Source organism: Tupaia chinensis, unplaced genomic scaffold (assembly GCF_000334495.1).
Source record: "Tupaia chinensis unplaced genomic scaffold, TupChi_1.0 Scaffold145396_1, whole genome shotgun sequence".
NCBI lineage: Eukaryota > Metazoa > Chordata > Mammalia > Scandentia > Tupaiidae > Tupaia > Tupaia belangeri.
The window spans coordinates 184,018-200,081 of NW_006205257.1; the positions used below are offsets into that span (position 1 = coordinate 184,018).

General features: G+C 36.5%; 1 protein-coding gene across 1 annotated transcript in view; it reads left to right on the forward strand.

Moving 5' to 3' along the window:
* The window catches only part of HDAC8 (histone deacetylase 8), a 166,045-nt gene that overhangs the window by 46,430 nt on the left and 103,551 nt on the right, over positions 1-16,064 (forward strand). The window lies entirely within an intron of this gene.

Genomic DNA, 16,064 nt, shown 5'->3' on the forward strand with positions numbered 1-16,064 from the left:
TGTGTGTGTGATTTCTCTCTTGCCCTTTCTGTCTCTGGAGAATGCACATGTGCCCTATGGCAAAAATCTTTAAAAAAAAAAAAAAGAAAGAATTTGGTGGATCACCCAAGGAGACCTAGCTCTCATAATCCTATTACAGGTATGCTTTCTAAGTTCCACCTCAGTATTTTTTTTTTTATGGAATTCTTAAGGCCCAGACTCAGTGGCACAGTCCTTAGTGTACTGAACCTAAATGCTGGAAGCTACATGGCTGACTGTAGGTTCAAATCCCTGGCCTGGTCTGCCTGAAACATACTGGGTGCACATATGTATGTACCCAAGATCCTCATGGTCTGGGTTCAGGGAACCCAGTCGAGGGTACTTCTCTTTTGCAGATGCCTCTCTGTCTTCAATCAAATAAGTAATCTTTTTGAAAAAGTGATTATTGTGTTCCCTTTTAGGTTGAGGTGTCAGGACTGGAAGTAAAATATATTATTATTTAGTCCCTGCTCCTTTCCCCATTCCCTCCTCCTGACCTCACTTCAGCTGGACTACTCTATCTATTCTCATTGGTAAAGGGAAAGGATCAGACTATTAAACTCAGTGACCAGGAAAGAGATTGTGAAAGTATGAACAAAGATAGTAACAACAGATGTGACAAGGAAGGCTATCCTTGAGAGTGGTTTTGATATATCATTGTTAGAACTTGGTGATCAATTGGCTGTTGGGGGTAAAGAGAAGGAAAATGTCAAAAGTTCCCAGCTTCTTGCCTAAGTAGGTAAAAATATTGTTACTAAGACTGGAAACAACACACCAAAAAAACGTGAAAAGGTACCAAAAAAGTTGTGACAGAGAAATTTGAGTGGGTTAATGACTAGGTAGGTAGAAGATGGTAGAAGAGAGTAGATGGGTGGGTGGGTTTCTGATTGACATCCCAAATGTATTATGTCCACAGCTGTACTCCTGATCTTTCCCTTGTACGTGGAAGCCATGTTCTTTTAGCTGTTTAAACTAAACATGTTGGTTTCACCCTACATTCAATCTGTAAAAAATCCTTTCAGTTCCATCTTCAAAATATATATCATCTGACTGCTTCTTTGTTACTACCTCCAACACTACAGACCTAGTCCCTAATCCATCTTTTGGATTATTGCAGCAGTTTCTCAGCTAGTGTTCTTGCTTCTAGCCTCACTCCTCTTTGGTCTGTTCTCACACAGCAGTCAGAATGATCCTTTTGAAACAAATTAGATCCTGTCGCTACTCTGCTCAAAACACTGCATTGAATCTTTGTTTCACTCAGTGTAAAAGCCAAAGTCCCTGTCAGGGCCTCCAAGGCCTTGCTTAATATTCCCATTTCTCCTCTCCTCTGGTAAAACAACTATTCTCTTTCTCTCCTTGCTGTTCTCCAGCGACTGAGCCCCTTGTTCCTTGAACATATAATGTATGTCCCCACCTTAGGCCTTTGCCTACTGCCTGCAATGCTCTTCTCCAAACAATGCTCCTTTACTGGTTTCAAGTCTTTGCTCATATACAGCTTTCTCAGTGAGGCTTCCCTGACCATATCATAACATTCGTACCCCCAAGAAATCTCATTACCCTTTCCCTGTTTTATTGTTCCCCACACTATTGATATCTGAAAAATTACTTAATTTACTTGCTAATTATATCTATTTTTTTATCGCATTCTTAGAACATAATTTTCATGGAGGTAGGAATTTTTGTCTGTTTTTATTACTACAGCTTCACTGCCTAGAACTCTACCTGGGATATAGTAAACTCAGTAATTGTGTTGAGATGAACAAGTGTGAAAGCTGGAATGAATGTGTAGGAGACAGATGAATGGGAAGCACTGATTCCCAACTCTTTGAGAGAGTGTTAGCACTCAACTTATTGATGTCAAAATGTTTGGGAAATAGGAAATAAAGTTATTAAGTTGGAAAGATTAGTTAATGCCTTCTCAAGATAGGGCCTCAATAAATATTTGTTGAATGTAATTTCTGTAATATCCCAAAAGATATTATGAAATTATCAGGGCTAGGAGAGAAGGGGGATTCCACACAGCAGTCAGAGATTAGAGTGCTTACAAAGTCAAGTAAGCATTTTGCGCAACAGAGTTCCAACATATTGAACATTACCAGATGTGAGATGTTATATAAGCTTTGCATTTTAACCAAGGGACCACTAGAGGGCGTGCAAGGTTAAGTCAAGAATGTTCTTCTAATGACATTCTATTAACGTCATTCACATTTCTATTTATTGATCTGATGTTCATCTAAACTGTTTAATCAGTTCAGAGTGTTCTCTTTAGCTAATTTCTTTCATCCGCCCAGTATCTGGCTCATAACAGGTATTCAACAAATATTTATCATTTAAATGAAAGAATGAATATTTAAAATCCATACATTTTCACCTTGAAATCTGTTTTACTAATTAAATGTGGTCAATATTTCCATTCAGAAACCACCCTTCAGAGTTCACAACCTGACTAATAAATATAACATTCATGACCTTTGGTGCTTAAAGAGTCTTGAGTCAAGAAGGGTCTGGACTGTGACATGGCAGTAAAATTTGATGCTCTGCAAAGCTGACTTACATGTGAAGGTTCCAGGTTCACATCTCAGACATCCCTGAGCATGCTGGGCATGTGTGTGATCCAGGACTGACTGAGGCTGGAGTAGACCATGACATCAAGGCCCTGTGGGTGGTGTACTCACTCTCTTTCTCTCTCTCTCTCATAGAAGAAATAAATAAATAGACTTTGTTTCAAAAGAATATTTAGGCAAAAGGAGAGAAAGAGTCAGACTTGAAGTGTGCTTTATTTGTGTAACTGATCATGTTGGCCAAGAGTGTTTGTTGTATTATAGTGCTCAAGCCAGGAGTCACTAAAGCCCCAGGCTGATCTCTGCTTCTCCCTCTTTCAAGAAGGGCTGGCAACTGATGAAGTATACAGTTCTCAGTACTAATTGACCCTACTGGGATTGTTAGCTCTACTTCTACACTTGGAAATTTCAGTGCTTGTGAAACCTGCTGTCCACAGTAAACTACAGGGTTCTTTGGAATAAAGAAAGTCAAGAAGGCTTCCCTTACTGTCTTAGGGATCCATTGTTCCCACTGAAATTCTCTTAAGAGATCCCAGGTGTCTGGATTTGTGCCTTTCTCAGCTAGATTGTTGTTGGCCCATAAAATCTTTGTCCTATAGCCTCAGGCTGCCCTTGATCTCAGCCCATGAGCTGGGTCCTTGATATTAGAAATTTTTCATTAGTGGAATATTTTTTTTCTCATTACATACATACATACATACATACATACATACATACATTTATTTATTTAACAGTCAATTGCTATACATCACTTAGCTTGTGAAGAGAATTTACCTAACATGAAATATACCTCAGACCAGTCCACTTGAGAATACTATACACTTTATTATCAACAGGTAGTAAGCCATTTCTGTATCCTACAAATGTCTTACCTCTATCTTTTCTCCCTAATTTCCTTCTTTACACTCTTCTCCTCTGGAATAATTTCAAATGGTCTGAGAAATATAACTTTTTCTTTTCATAAATTTTATTTTTAGAGTAGTTTTAAATTTATGCAAAACTGAACAGATATGACAAGAGTTCTCACATCCACTCCCACACACACAATTTCCTCTATTGTTAATTTCTTTTAAGAGTAGGATACTTGTTACAAATAATGAGCTAATATTGATATGTTATTAACTACAGGCCATAGTTTGTTTATATTTCCTTAGTTCTTACATAACATGCTTTTTCTGTCCCAGAATCCCATCGAGGACACCATATCATTTTTAATCATCATGTTTCATTAGGTCCTTCTCAGCTATAATAATTTCTCACTCTCAGGCTTTACTTGTTTTTGATGACCTTCACTATTTTGAAAATTACTGATCATAATACTTGGTATTATGTGTTTTTCGGTCTATTTTATGTATTTTTCAGTCTATTTCATTGAATCTTTTCAACTAGCCAGAGAAATACAATCCATTTTTATTACTCTTTTAAAATTATTTATTTTTTTAATTTTTAAGATTATTATTCATACATTCAATCACTATACATCATTTAGATTGTGAAGAGACTTTACCCAGCATGATATACACCTCAGTCCAGCCCAGTTGAGAACACCATACACATCCTCGTCAACAGATAATAAACCTTATCTATGTCCCACAAGTGTCTTACCTCTCCATTTTCCTCCCAAATTTCCTATGCTCTTCCCCTCTTAGACTCTCTTTCCACTTTGTCTCTAGAGTCCATTACAATTTTTAATGCTTTTATGTTCTCCAGTCTTTCATTTTTATTACTCCTTACCAGCACCTATTTTTATAATAAATCTGAACAGGTCCTAAACCTGATCCTTGCTAGAGGAGGGCAAGAATGCATAGCACTGATGAATTTTTTTATAATATAATGTAACTCCACAGTATGCCTTTCTATTTGTTTTCCATGGTCACCAAACCCATGCTGATATTGTCTTTTTTCAGGGAACCTAAATTGAAGGTAAAAACTCAAAATATGTATCTAGAACTAATTGATCTTTTACTTTTTTTCTAATGTCTGAACTGTAGTAAGAGACTTAATTTATCATTTTAGTGTTTAAATACTGAATTTTTTTCTTCACCAAACTGTTGGATAAAGCCACATGTTGTTTCACAGCTTTACCTTAATGTAATTTTCTATTCCAACCTGTCTTTAATATAAATTGTATTTTTGCCAAAATAAAGCTCAACTTCCTTTTTTCAACATATTTTCAAATACTTATTAATCCAACTACCCACACAGATTCTTATATACAAGTGACACTAGTTAATTTAATTGGAATGCTGGTAAGCTACGTTCACTTCCTAACTGGTCTTTGCTCAAATTCAGTAATTTTTCTCCTAAGAATCCTTATTTTCTATGCCTTGTATTGAAAGGTCTTCAAAACGTTCATGAAAGATGTATATTATGAAAAAACTACACATGTATGTCAAAAATTTTTGTACTAAATTATATTTGTACTTTAATTCTATTTTTCCGTGAACTTTTTGAAGTACCCTCATATGTACTGTCTTTAGAATTTAGCAGAATGCTCTTTAAACTGTTCTGGAGACCAAGGAAGATCAAGGTAAGGAATAAACTGAGAGGAATTTAAATCTCTAGTCTTACTGAATATACTTTAATATAACAGTAATAATAAAAACCTAAGGCATAGATTGAGTCAGGCTGTAATTAGGGACTTTATTCTAGACAACTAATAAAACCTCTCCAAGAGATTACTACAGCTTCCTCTAGGAGGTATCTTGAAGGTTGCTAAGCTCTTGTTAATGCCTTGACCAGGAATTTCTATGTGTGAATTTACTGTAGGAGGCATGTACATCCATAAGGAAGTTACCCCAATTAACACTTAGAGTCTCCTGTTTGTCTTTCTTGGCTTATTTCATAATAAACAACAGCAATATTTACTAAAAATTTCTCAGAAATGCATTCTAGTTGTAGGAAATATGCTGTAAGGTGTATTCAAGTCATTCAGGTAAAATAAAATTGATAATGATACAAACTGTGAACCCTTTAGAACTGTTCAGGTAAATGAATGATCTTTTCCACCTTACTTTTATAGATGGCAACTTTAGAGTAGGTTCAGTGTTGAATACAGGTCATGGACTGAACAATTTATCCGTATTATGCACTTGAGTTCCTTTTTGCTTCTGATTAAAGGCCGGCTTTCTTTCAGGCAATATCTACAGCTAGTTAACTCATAGTTAAAATCAAGTGCTAGAAAAGTGCTTGCGCATCAATGTTTATTGTGCCATGATTGCTAAGAACAGATGAATGGATTGAAAAAGTGTGGCACATATACTCTGTGGAATACTATTCAGCCATAAAAAAGACCCTGATAGAAAGTGGATGAATATAGAAGATTCATTGCTGAGTGAAGCAAGCCAGGCTATGAAAGACAGACATCATATGTCTCTACTTACTATATACTGACTGTCCACACTCTTGTGGTAGAGACAGAAAGATTGGAGGATAAAAAAGCATTGAAAATAGTTATGGACACTGGAGACAGTGTGGAAGGAGGGTGGGAGAGGGGAAGAGTACAGGGAAGTAAATGAGGGAGGAAAAAATAGAGAGGCAAGACATTTGTGGGACACAGTAATGGTTTATTACTTGTTGATGATAATGTGTATAGTATTCTCAACTGGACTGAAGTGTATTTCATATTGGGTAAATTCTCTTTATAGACCAAGCGATTGAATGTCTAAATAATAATAATAATGTTTTTAAAGAACTAATAGCATTTGCTAGCCCCTACGAGCAACAAAGAGCAAAGCAATGGGTTAAAGAATGTGCAGTCTGAATGAGAGTGCAGGCATGTACCACAGATCCTCTCTCCACCTTAGTGTAGAGTGGTGGAAGATTAACTCCAGGAACCAGTTTCTTCCTGAGGAGAAAAGAAACCAGGCCACACATCTAGCAATCCAATATCACAAGCTGCTTCTAGAGGAACTAACTTCTATCATGTATGGCATAGGACATTACTAGGATTTGGCAGACCCTAATCTCCTGGGATTCACTGAGAAGAAAGATGAACAAGCACAAAGGCTTGAGAGGGGACCAGCAGTTGGTGTAATGGCTATGTCACTGGACTCCCATGGGAGATTTGAAAGACAAAACACCTTGTGTCATCATTATATGAGAGATTTTTAGAGAGTTCATGGAAATGTGAATTACAAAAACTACTATGCATGGATTTCAAAACATTTTGCATCAAAACAAACTCATACTAACTTGGTGATTTTTCATAAAGATTTTGATACCCTCTCATATACCTAGTAGAATACAGGAGGAAAGGCAGCAAATACTAGGCATTAGATGAGAATGCAAAGCATCAAGAACTCTCAGACACTGTGTGGGAGTATAAACTGGTATAACCAATTTAAGACAACAGGCCAACATCTATCCACTAAAACTGATTATATGACCCGTGACCTAGCAATTCCACTCCTAAGTATATATATTCACAGAAATGTCTGCATATATACTTCAAAACCATGCACATGAATGTTCATTATAGCACTGTTTATAAGACCCCAAAACTAGAGCTAAGCCATTACACAGTAATGACACAACCGGACTCACATAAGAATGGTCCTGAATTCACATTCTAAGACCTCCCTGAACATGCCAGTTGTGTACCTATGATCTGGGCCAGCTGAGACTGAGCGTGGAGTGTGGCATGGGGGCCCTTCTCGGAATGCTTATCTTTCTCTCTCACTCAAAATAAATGAGTAAATGAACTTATGGAAAAAATGAAAACTACAAATATGACACTAGAATATTCAAACTGTGATATATGCCCCAATGCAATACTAAATGCCAGTGAAAATGATAAACTATGATCATATGAAAGGATATGAATAAATTCAACAAAAATAAGGCAGAGTAGAAGAAGCCAGATGCAAAGAAGTACCTATAGCATGATTCTATTTATATAAAGTTCAAATATAGGTACCAGGACTCTGATATTAAAAGTCAGGCTGGGGATTAGCCTGTGTGGGTAGTACTTGGAATGTTGTAATATTCTTTGCTTATGTACTATTTACACTGTGTGTTAATTTTGGGAGATTCATCAAAATGTTTACATATGACTTGTACACTTTTCTAAATGTACGTGGTACTTCAAAAGGAGTATAAGAAATATTTCATAAAAATAAAAAATACTGTAGACAAGGTGTTTAATTAGGAGAGTATTTATTTTCTAGGAGATACTGTAAAGAATAGCACAATAGACATAAAAAACTCCAATAGCCCAAAGCCATCATTTTAACAGGATGGTGCAACCAGTAAGGATCTGGGTTCTCAAAACCAAATCAGCAGGAGCCTTCAGCTACTCATAACTATCTCCCAACCAATATAGGTAAATCATTTTTCACTATACAGCACAGACGTTCAGAATCACAAAGTATGTGATATATTTCACTTCCTCCACATTTTTTCTTGCAAGCACCTTTCAATCGCCAGCATGTAGAAAAGATTCTTCTTATGAATATATTCGGTCCACTTGTAACTGGCAGCAGAAACAGAAGTTAATGCAGTTAGTGACCTGCAGTGTTAGACTGCCATAGATAAATTAGACTGAAGGCTATCCTTTATAACTTTTTAATGATAAATTGGACATGATCAAAGATCATGATCAAAGATTTTTGTGGATGGATGCCCCCTTTTCAGTTGTCCTTACCTTATTTCCCAGGGACCCTGTTATAAGCCATTCATTCCCGCCTTCCTCTCAGTTCTGTGTCAATTGTGTCATTTCTACTGGTTTGCGTCACTGTGTTGTTTTGAGTACCCTGAAATGCAGAACTGTGTCCATTGCCTTCTCTTTTATATTCTATTAACTCAGGAAAGATTTTCATTCCATTGAGCATCAGACTGTGGGGTATATTTTTGGAAGCAAGTATAGGTGTACCAGAGCCAAAAAAGGTTGGGAACAACTGTAGACAAACTGATCTCACTATTCCTAGAGCTGCCAACTCTAGGCACAGAGCCCTTAAAGTGGACTAGAAATGGAGAGTGGGTGGTTAAAAGAAAATCCATTATGTTGGACTAATTTTTGATTTCTCACAATTGAGTGCATGTATTTTGTGTGGAGAGATGCAGGTGTGCACAAAGCTGATTTATTTAGCTGTATTAAATCAGAACTAAGGTCTTAATGAAAATAGAGTTGGATAATTGGAAGAATTAATACTTTGGATTTTCTTATAAATGTCTTTAAACTTGTCATGATAAAATTCCCGTGACAAGGGTAGGTAGGATTAAAGACTTTTTAGTAAGACAAAAATTGAAACAAGGAGACCTAGTCAGTTCCTACCCCAGTTTCTATCATTAGAACACATAAGTCTATAAGAAGACTTGCTGGACATAACTATGAAATCTAATAAATAATAGAAGGCTTTCTGTTTTTTCAGTCTCTCTCTTTAAGAGAAGAAATAATGCAGTTATAAGCATATAAACTTTAATCTGTAAAAGCCATCGAGTCCGTTCTCACAAGAGAGCCATGTATTTTGACTGCAACATGCACTGGGTCACAGACATAGTGAACAGGGTGTTAGGAAGGGAAGCCAGCAGCCACAGAAGATATCGGAACAAAGTTTGGATATTAGGCATGGAAACATCTGATTACATATTAGCCAGTCCATACACTATAATGTACACAAACCAGGACTTGTTAGCTCATTTTTCCTTCCCGAGATCATCACACCCAGCAGAGAGGAAAAGAAAACAAATGTGTGTTCCAATTGAAGAAAACTCAAGAAATAAAAAGGTGCACATTGCCAAATTGATAGCTATAGGGATATTGGATAGAGTATTCCTTTTATAGGAGTCTTCTCTCTGAGGAGTTACCTCCTGAGTTCCGTAAATTAACTTACCTGGTGAAATCAAGATTTGATTTACAAAAGAACTAACTTTTCAAAAATATGTCTATTACAAGGTTTACTTGTATTAGTATTACTATTTGTAAAATGTAGACATTTTATTTGTTTTTTCTTTTTTTGGAGAGGTTTTTGCTATAGGGCGCATGTGCTCGCCAGACAGAGAGAGACAAAGAGACAGAAGCTAGAAATAGCCCCCCAGGGGGGATGGCCACACCAAAACAAGAAAAAGCACCCCAGGGGGGATGGCCCCACCGCAATCCCTTCTCCTCCATACTCCTCTCGGGATCTTGGGCATGCATACACACGCGCTCGGCGTGAGTTTAAGTCACTGGGTCCAGGACTTGAACTGCGGTCAACCATGTGGGAGTCCAGCGACATAGCCATTACGCTAACTGCTGATCCCAAATGTAGACATTTTATGATGCATAGTTTAGGTACCGAAATATAGAGCAGATTTCAGATAATTTTGTTTTCTTGTTTTGTTTGTAGCACCATATGAGCTGTGTAGATTTACATGTAGGGCAAAGCATAATAACAGGATTATGAGTACTATCTAGAAAGAAAGAGAGATAAAAGGGTACTAAGAGAAGATTAGAATTAGATGAGTACGAGATATGAAAAGGGAAAGGACACTGAAATTTTATCTGCCTCCAATTTCTGGGAAAGCCATTTTGCTTTCCTTTCCTGGCCTGATTCTCACTTCTGACCAACCAATCAGTAGTTTTTCTTCCCTGCTGATATCCTGTAACCATTTCAGCTCTTAAACATAGAAATTACCCATAAGGGTACAAATAGTATCATTTGATGAAGCAACAATAGAAGCACCAGTACCAAGTTCCTGGAATGACTTAAGAGGTTTGATCAGAAAGTACTGAAAATAGTGGAAAAATGTACCTTGTTTGAAAGTAAGAAAGCAATTTGTTAAGCACAACCCTGGATCATAAAGGCTACAGGCTTGTGTCAGGGTGCTCTTAAAATGTCAAAGTTACAGCTAGAAAAATAGCCTTTGTCCTGACCTGCCAACAACCATAGAAATTTACAGAAGTCCCAACACCTGCAGCTCTGTATAAAATGGTGGCCAGAATTATAAAAAAAAAAAAAACATTTTAGAGCTTCTAGCTAATTGCAATTAGACACCCGAAATGTATGAAGTGAATAAATTTCTAAAGGGCATCTTCCCACATCAGAAAATGCATCAGCTGTTTTCGTCATCCTTTCAAGTAATAATAAGTGTATATCGAATTCTGAAACTATCATCCCTTACTCTACTAGGCTAGGCCCCTTGAAAAAGTACATTTCAAGAACCATAACTTTTTCCCATTTATTTGTATCATCTTTAATTTATCTCAACAGTGTTTTATAATTTTCAGTATATGTAAGTCTTATACTACTTTTGTTAAATTTATTCCTAGGTACTTTATTCTTTTTAATGCTATTGTAAGTAGGATGCTCTGAAATTCCTTTTTTGGATTGTGAGTACTGTATAGAAATACAGTTGATCTTTATATTTTGATCATGTGTCATTCAATCTTGCTGAACTTTTTCTTTTATTAATTCTAATTTTTTTTTAAGTAGATTCCTTAGGATTTTTTTGTATACAAGATCATGTCATCTGTGAATATAGAGAGTTTTTCTTCTTCCTTTCCAATCTGGATGCCTTTTATTTCTTTTTCTTTCCTAATTGCCATGGCTAAAACATTTAATACAGTGCTGAACAGAAGTAGTGAGGATGGAAATCCTTGTTTTCTGATCTCAGGGAAAGCATCTAGTCTTTTACCATTTAGTATGAAGTTAACTGTGAATTTTTGTAGGTACCCTTTATCTGGTTAAGAAATGCCCTATTTCTAGTGAGTGTTTGTGTCCCAAAACTGTGTTGGATTTTGTCAAATTTTTTTTAGTCTTTTGAAATTATTTTAATTTTAAAAGTTGAAATCTTTTATCCTATCAATAGGGTATATTACATTGATTTTCAAATGTCAAACCAACCTTGCATTTCTGGAATAAATCCCATTCGGCTATGATGTATAATCTTTTTAATAGACTTGTCAGATTTGGTTTGCTAGTATTTTGTTGAAGATTTTTGTGTCTATATTAATAAGGGACATTAGTCTATAGTCTTCTTGTGATGTCTTCGCATGATTTTAGTATCAGGGTAATAGTAGGTCATCAGGAAAATCATGAAGTATTTTTCTATGCAAAAATATGTCATGACTTTCCTGATGATCCAATAATAATTCATAAATGAGTTTAGAAGTTTTTCCTCTATTTTCTGGAAAAATTATAGCTAATTAGTATTTTTTTTCCTTAAATGTTTGATAGAATTCACCAGTGAAGCCATCTGGATCTGGACTTTCTTGCAGAAATTGACATAATGGCTCTAAAATCTATATGGAAATGTAAGGGTCCCAGAATAGTCAAAACAATCCTGAAAAAGAACAAAGTTAGAAGGCTCACACTTACCAATTTCAAAACATATTACAAAACTACAGTAATCAAAATAGTCTGTTCAACTGACATTAAAGATAGACATATAAATCAATGGGACAGAATTGAGAGTTGAGAAATAAACCCATACATCCCCAGTCAATTGATTTTCAACAAGGACACCAAAACCACTCAGTGGGGGCAAAGAATAATCTTTTCAGCAAATAGTGCTGAACAACCTGTAAATAGTGCTAGATAACCTCATGCAAAATAATAATAAATAATAATAATAGACCCTTTCTTCATGCCATATACAAAAACTAAATCAAAATAGATTTAAGACTTAAATGTAAGAGCTAAAGCTATAAAACTAAAGCTATGGAACTCTTTGAAGATAATTTAGGAGTAAATTTTCATGACCTTAGGTTGTATAGTGATTTCTTAGCTATAACACCAAAAGCACAAGTAACAAAAGAAAAAAATCAACTGGACTCCATCAAAATGACAAACTTTTATGATGCAAATTATATTTACAAAAGTTTATATCCCAGTGCTCACTGCAGCATTATACACTATAGCCAAAAGATGGAAACAACCCAAATGTGCATCACCTGATTAATGAATAAACAAAATGTGCTATAGCCATACAAAGGGATATTATTTCACAAGGAAAAGGAATGAGTTACTATTGCATGCTACAACATGGATGAGGCTTGAAAATATTAAGTTAAAGAAGTTAGTCACAAAAGAATACAAATTGTATCTTCTATTTGTATGAAATATCCAGAATAGGTACATTTATAGAGACCGAATGTAGATTAGTGGTTGCTAGGGTCTTGGGAGATTCAGGAGAAATGGGGAGTAGTGATTGCTAATGAGTACGGGGGTTCTTTCTGGAGAAATAAAAATGTTCTAAAATTAATCGTAGTGATGGATAAATATTAAAGTTTTTTTTAAAGGATCTTATAATAGACTCATTATTCAGTATGCCAGAAACACTTTTTTGTTCTGAATAGTCAAGATTCCGTTTTTCTGTTCTGTGAAAGAAAAGAGAAATTGAAGAGTTGGTTCAGGGGTCCCTCCAAATTTAACACTTTTCAGAAAACTGATTCTGATCATTGTTTTATTTATTTAAATAGTATGGATTTTATATAATAATTCTATACTTAAAATATCCCCTTTGCAGCACAAATTTTCTTTTAGGGGGTGCTTTTCACATGAAGTAGAAATCAGATCCCTTGGTTACCCTTTACATGCAAAATACAAGTCAGGTACTCCTGAGCATGGCTTAAAATGTCTGGCCTCAATCCTCCTTTCTAGCCTCATCACCAGCTATTTCCTCTTCTAGCTGTGATTCTTCTTTTCACAACTCTGAGCCTTCCCACATTTTTCCTCAGTCTAGAATGCCGTACACACCTCTTCTCCTGGAAAACTGCTTTTCCTTCAAGGCACAGCTTAATTGTCACCTTCCTGGCATTCTTCCTGACTTCCCTAGACAGAATTAATTATTCTTGCTTCTGTCTTAATAGTATTTGTTTTTGCCTCTAGCTTATGTTGTACTATAATGTCTTAGTATAGCAGTCTTCTGCCACTGAAAGCAGAAACCAAATGGTTTCGTACTTCTCTATCTATCACCTATAAACCTGGCCCATGGTAAGATATCAATCAATGTCTGGTTGATTGATTGATTGATTCATTGATTCATTCATCATTCATTGATAAATAGGAAAGAAGGAAAGAAGGAGGGAGGGAGATGGGTGAGTGAGCTACCTGGTTGCAGCTCGGGCCGTTAAAAAAAAAAAAAAAAAAAGCACAAGATAATAAACCAGGTGCTTGATTGACAGCTATGTGTACTCCTGAGCCCCTCTGGGAATGTCTAGCATCACAGAAGATTCAAATACATATATAACAGTCCCTGTCCTCAAGGATCTTATGAGATTAAGGAAATAAGACTCAGATGTATACTGCAACTAGAAAACATATTAAATAGCATATAATAGAGTATGTATCTATTTAAATCAGATTATAATTGCTATCAGAATTCACTGAAAGAAAGCTATATCTTGTTCTTATATCTCTGGTGTTGGGGGTCACATGGCACAGCATTTCAGGCAATTTAGGGCCCTATAAGTGCCCCACAAATATATTTCCAAAGTGACAACAGAAGACTAACAGCCCTCAGCACTATGGTGGGGCAGCAATAACAGTACTACTAATCCCCAAGGTGGCCTAGTCAAGGGAAAAGTGAGTTGTGGGTCCTTGCAGCATTTCTGAGGCTTTTAGGTTCTCTTTCATCTGGTAAAGAATTGTTGTATATTTTCCTTTTTCGCAGAACTTTTTAAAAATTCACTTATTCAAAATTATTTATTGAGTGTTTTATTAGTTTGCTATTGCCATTACAATGAACTGCCACAAATTTAGTAGCTTAAAACATCAGGAATCTGTTCTCTTATGGTCCTGGAGGCTAGTAATATGAAAAGTCTTATGGGACTAAAATCGAGCTGTGGGCAGGGCTGCATTCCTTCTGAGGACCCTAAAAAACAATGTGTTTCCTTGCTTTTTCCAGTGTCAAGAAATATTTTCCTTCCTCATAGCCCCTTTCTCCATCTTCAGTGTCAACTCCATAGCTTCTTTCCTCTTTCTTGCTCTCCTGCCCTCACGTGGGCTCCTTGTCTTCCAAGTCAGATCTCCTTCTGCCTTCCTCATGAGGACATTTGTAATTCCATTTAAGACCTGCTCTGCTTAAACAAGATAATCTCCTTACCTCAAGAGCTTTAACTTGATCACATGTGCAAAGTCCCTTTTGCCATATAATGTAGTATTCCTATGGGGGAGGAGTTCAAAAAGTTCATGGAAAATGCATATTATAAAAGAATTATACTTGGATTTCAAAAAAATTGCATCAAAATAAACTTGTACTTTAGTTCTGTTTTTGATGTCCTCTCATAAGTTTCAGAGAGTAAGACATGGACATATTTGAAAGCCAATATTCAGCCCTCTCCAACCTAGCAGGCACTGCACTAGGGATGTTATACTGGGGCTATACTCACTGTGTTCATAGCGTCTCTCTCCAACTACAATGTAAACTCCTGGAAGACAGGCCCCATGTTCTCATAGTGCCTAGCACGTGGCCTTACTTCTACTACATAACAGGTGCCAGGTAAATAATTAATAAATGGTATAAGCTACATACACCCTATCACATATAGAATTTAAGTTAACTTCATTTGACAAATATTTATTGAGGCCAAGAGGGGAAGGAGTTTTGTTATTTAAGTAGATATGATTCAGCAAACTGTTGAGCTTCTACTGCAAGGTAGAAGGTATTTGGCTAGTTATAAATGGTATGAATAGGATATCCTATAAAGTGGTTCTGCTTCCTGGGGAGAAATAATGAGCAATCAGGTTCACAGCTGCCTAAAATGGTTTGTCCAATGGAAAAGCAGGGTTCTGAGCCACGAGCACCTCTGAGGAGAGCCCACTGATGGAAGGAACAACAAGGGTCATTTAGCATCACCTCTACCATCATCCTGTCATCATCCCACCTTCAATGCCCTACCTGCTGTTGGAATTCCCTTCTCCTACATCACTGTCAAGCACTCTCCAGTTTCTGATTGCTCACCTCTTACTAGGGGAAGCTCACTTTCCCCTTGGTAACCTGTTTCATGCCTGAGCCACTTAAAAGTTAAAATTCAGGGGGCCTGAAGGTGACATGGAGGTTAAGGGTGCTGGACTCCCACATTGCTGACCACAGTTCAAGTCCCGGACCTGGTGGCTTGCTTTCTCGCTTTTTCTCTCTCTCTCTCACTCTGTCCCTCTCTGGTCAAATTAAAATAAATGAATAAATACAATAAAGATAAGGTTAAATAAAATAATTAAATAAGAAAAAAAGTTAAAATTCAGTCCAGCCTCAGTGGCACACTGCTAAGATTTTATACTCCATAGGCTGTGACTACATGGTATGCCTAGGTTAAACTCCTGGTCAAATGTAAAGGCTGAGTGAAATGGCATTCACCTGTAATTCCAACAACTCAGGAAGCTGAGGCAGATGACTGTGAGCATGAGGCTGCCTTAGGCAACATAGCAAGGCCCAATCTGAAAGTGCTGGGTGTGGCGGTATGCATCTGTGGTCTCAGCTGGGAAGCTTATGCAGGAGGCTCATGAGATGAGACCATCTTTTTTTTTAAAAAAAAAAAAAAAAAAAAAAAAAAAGAAAAAAAAT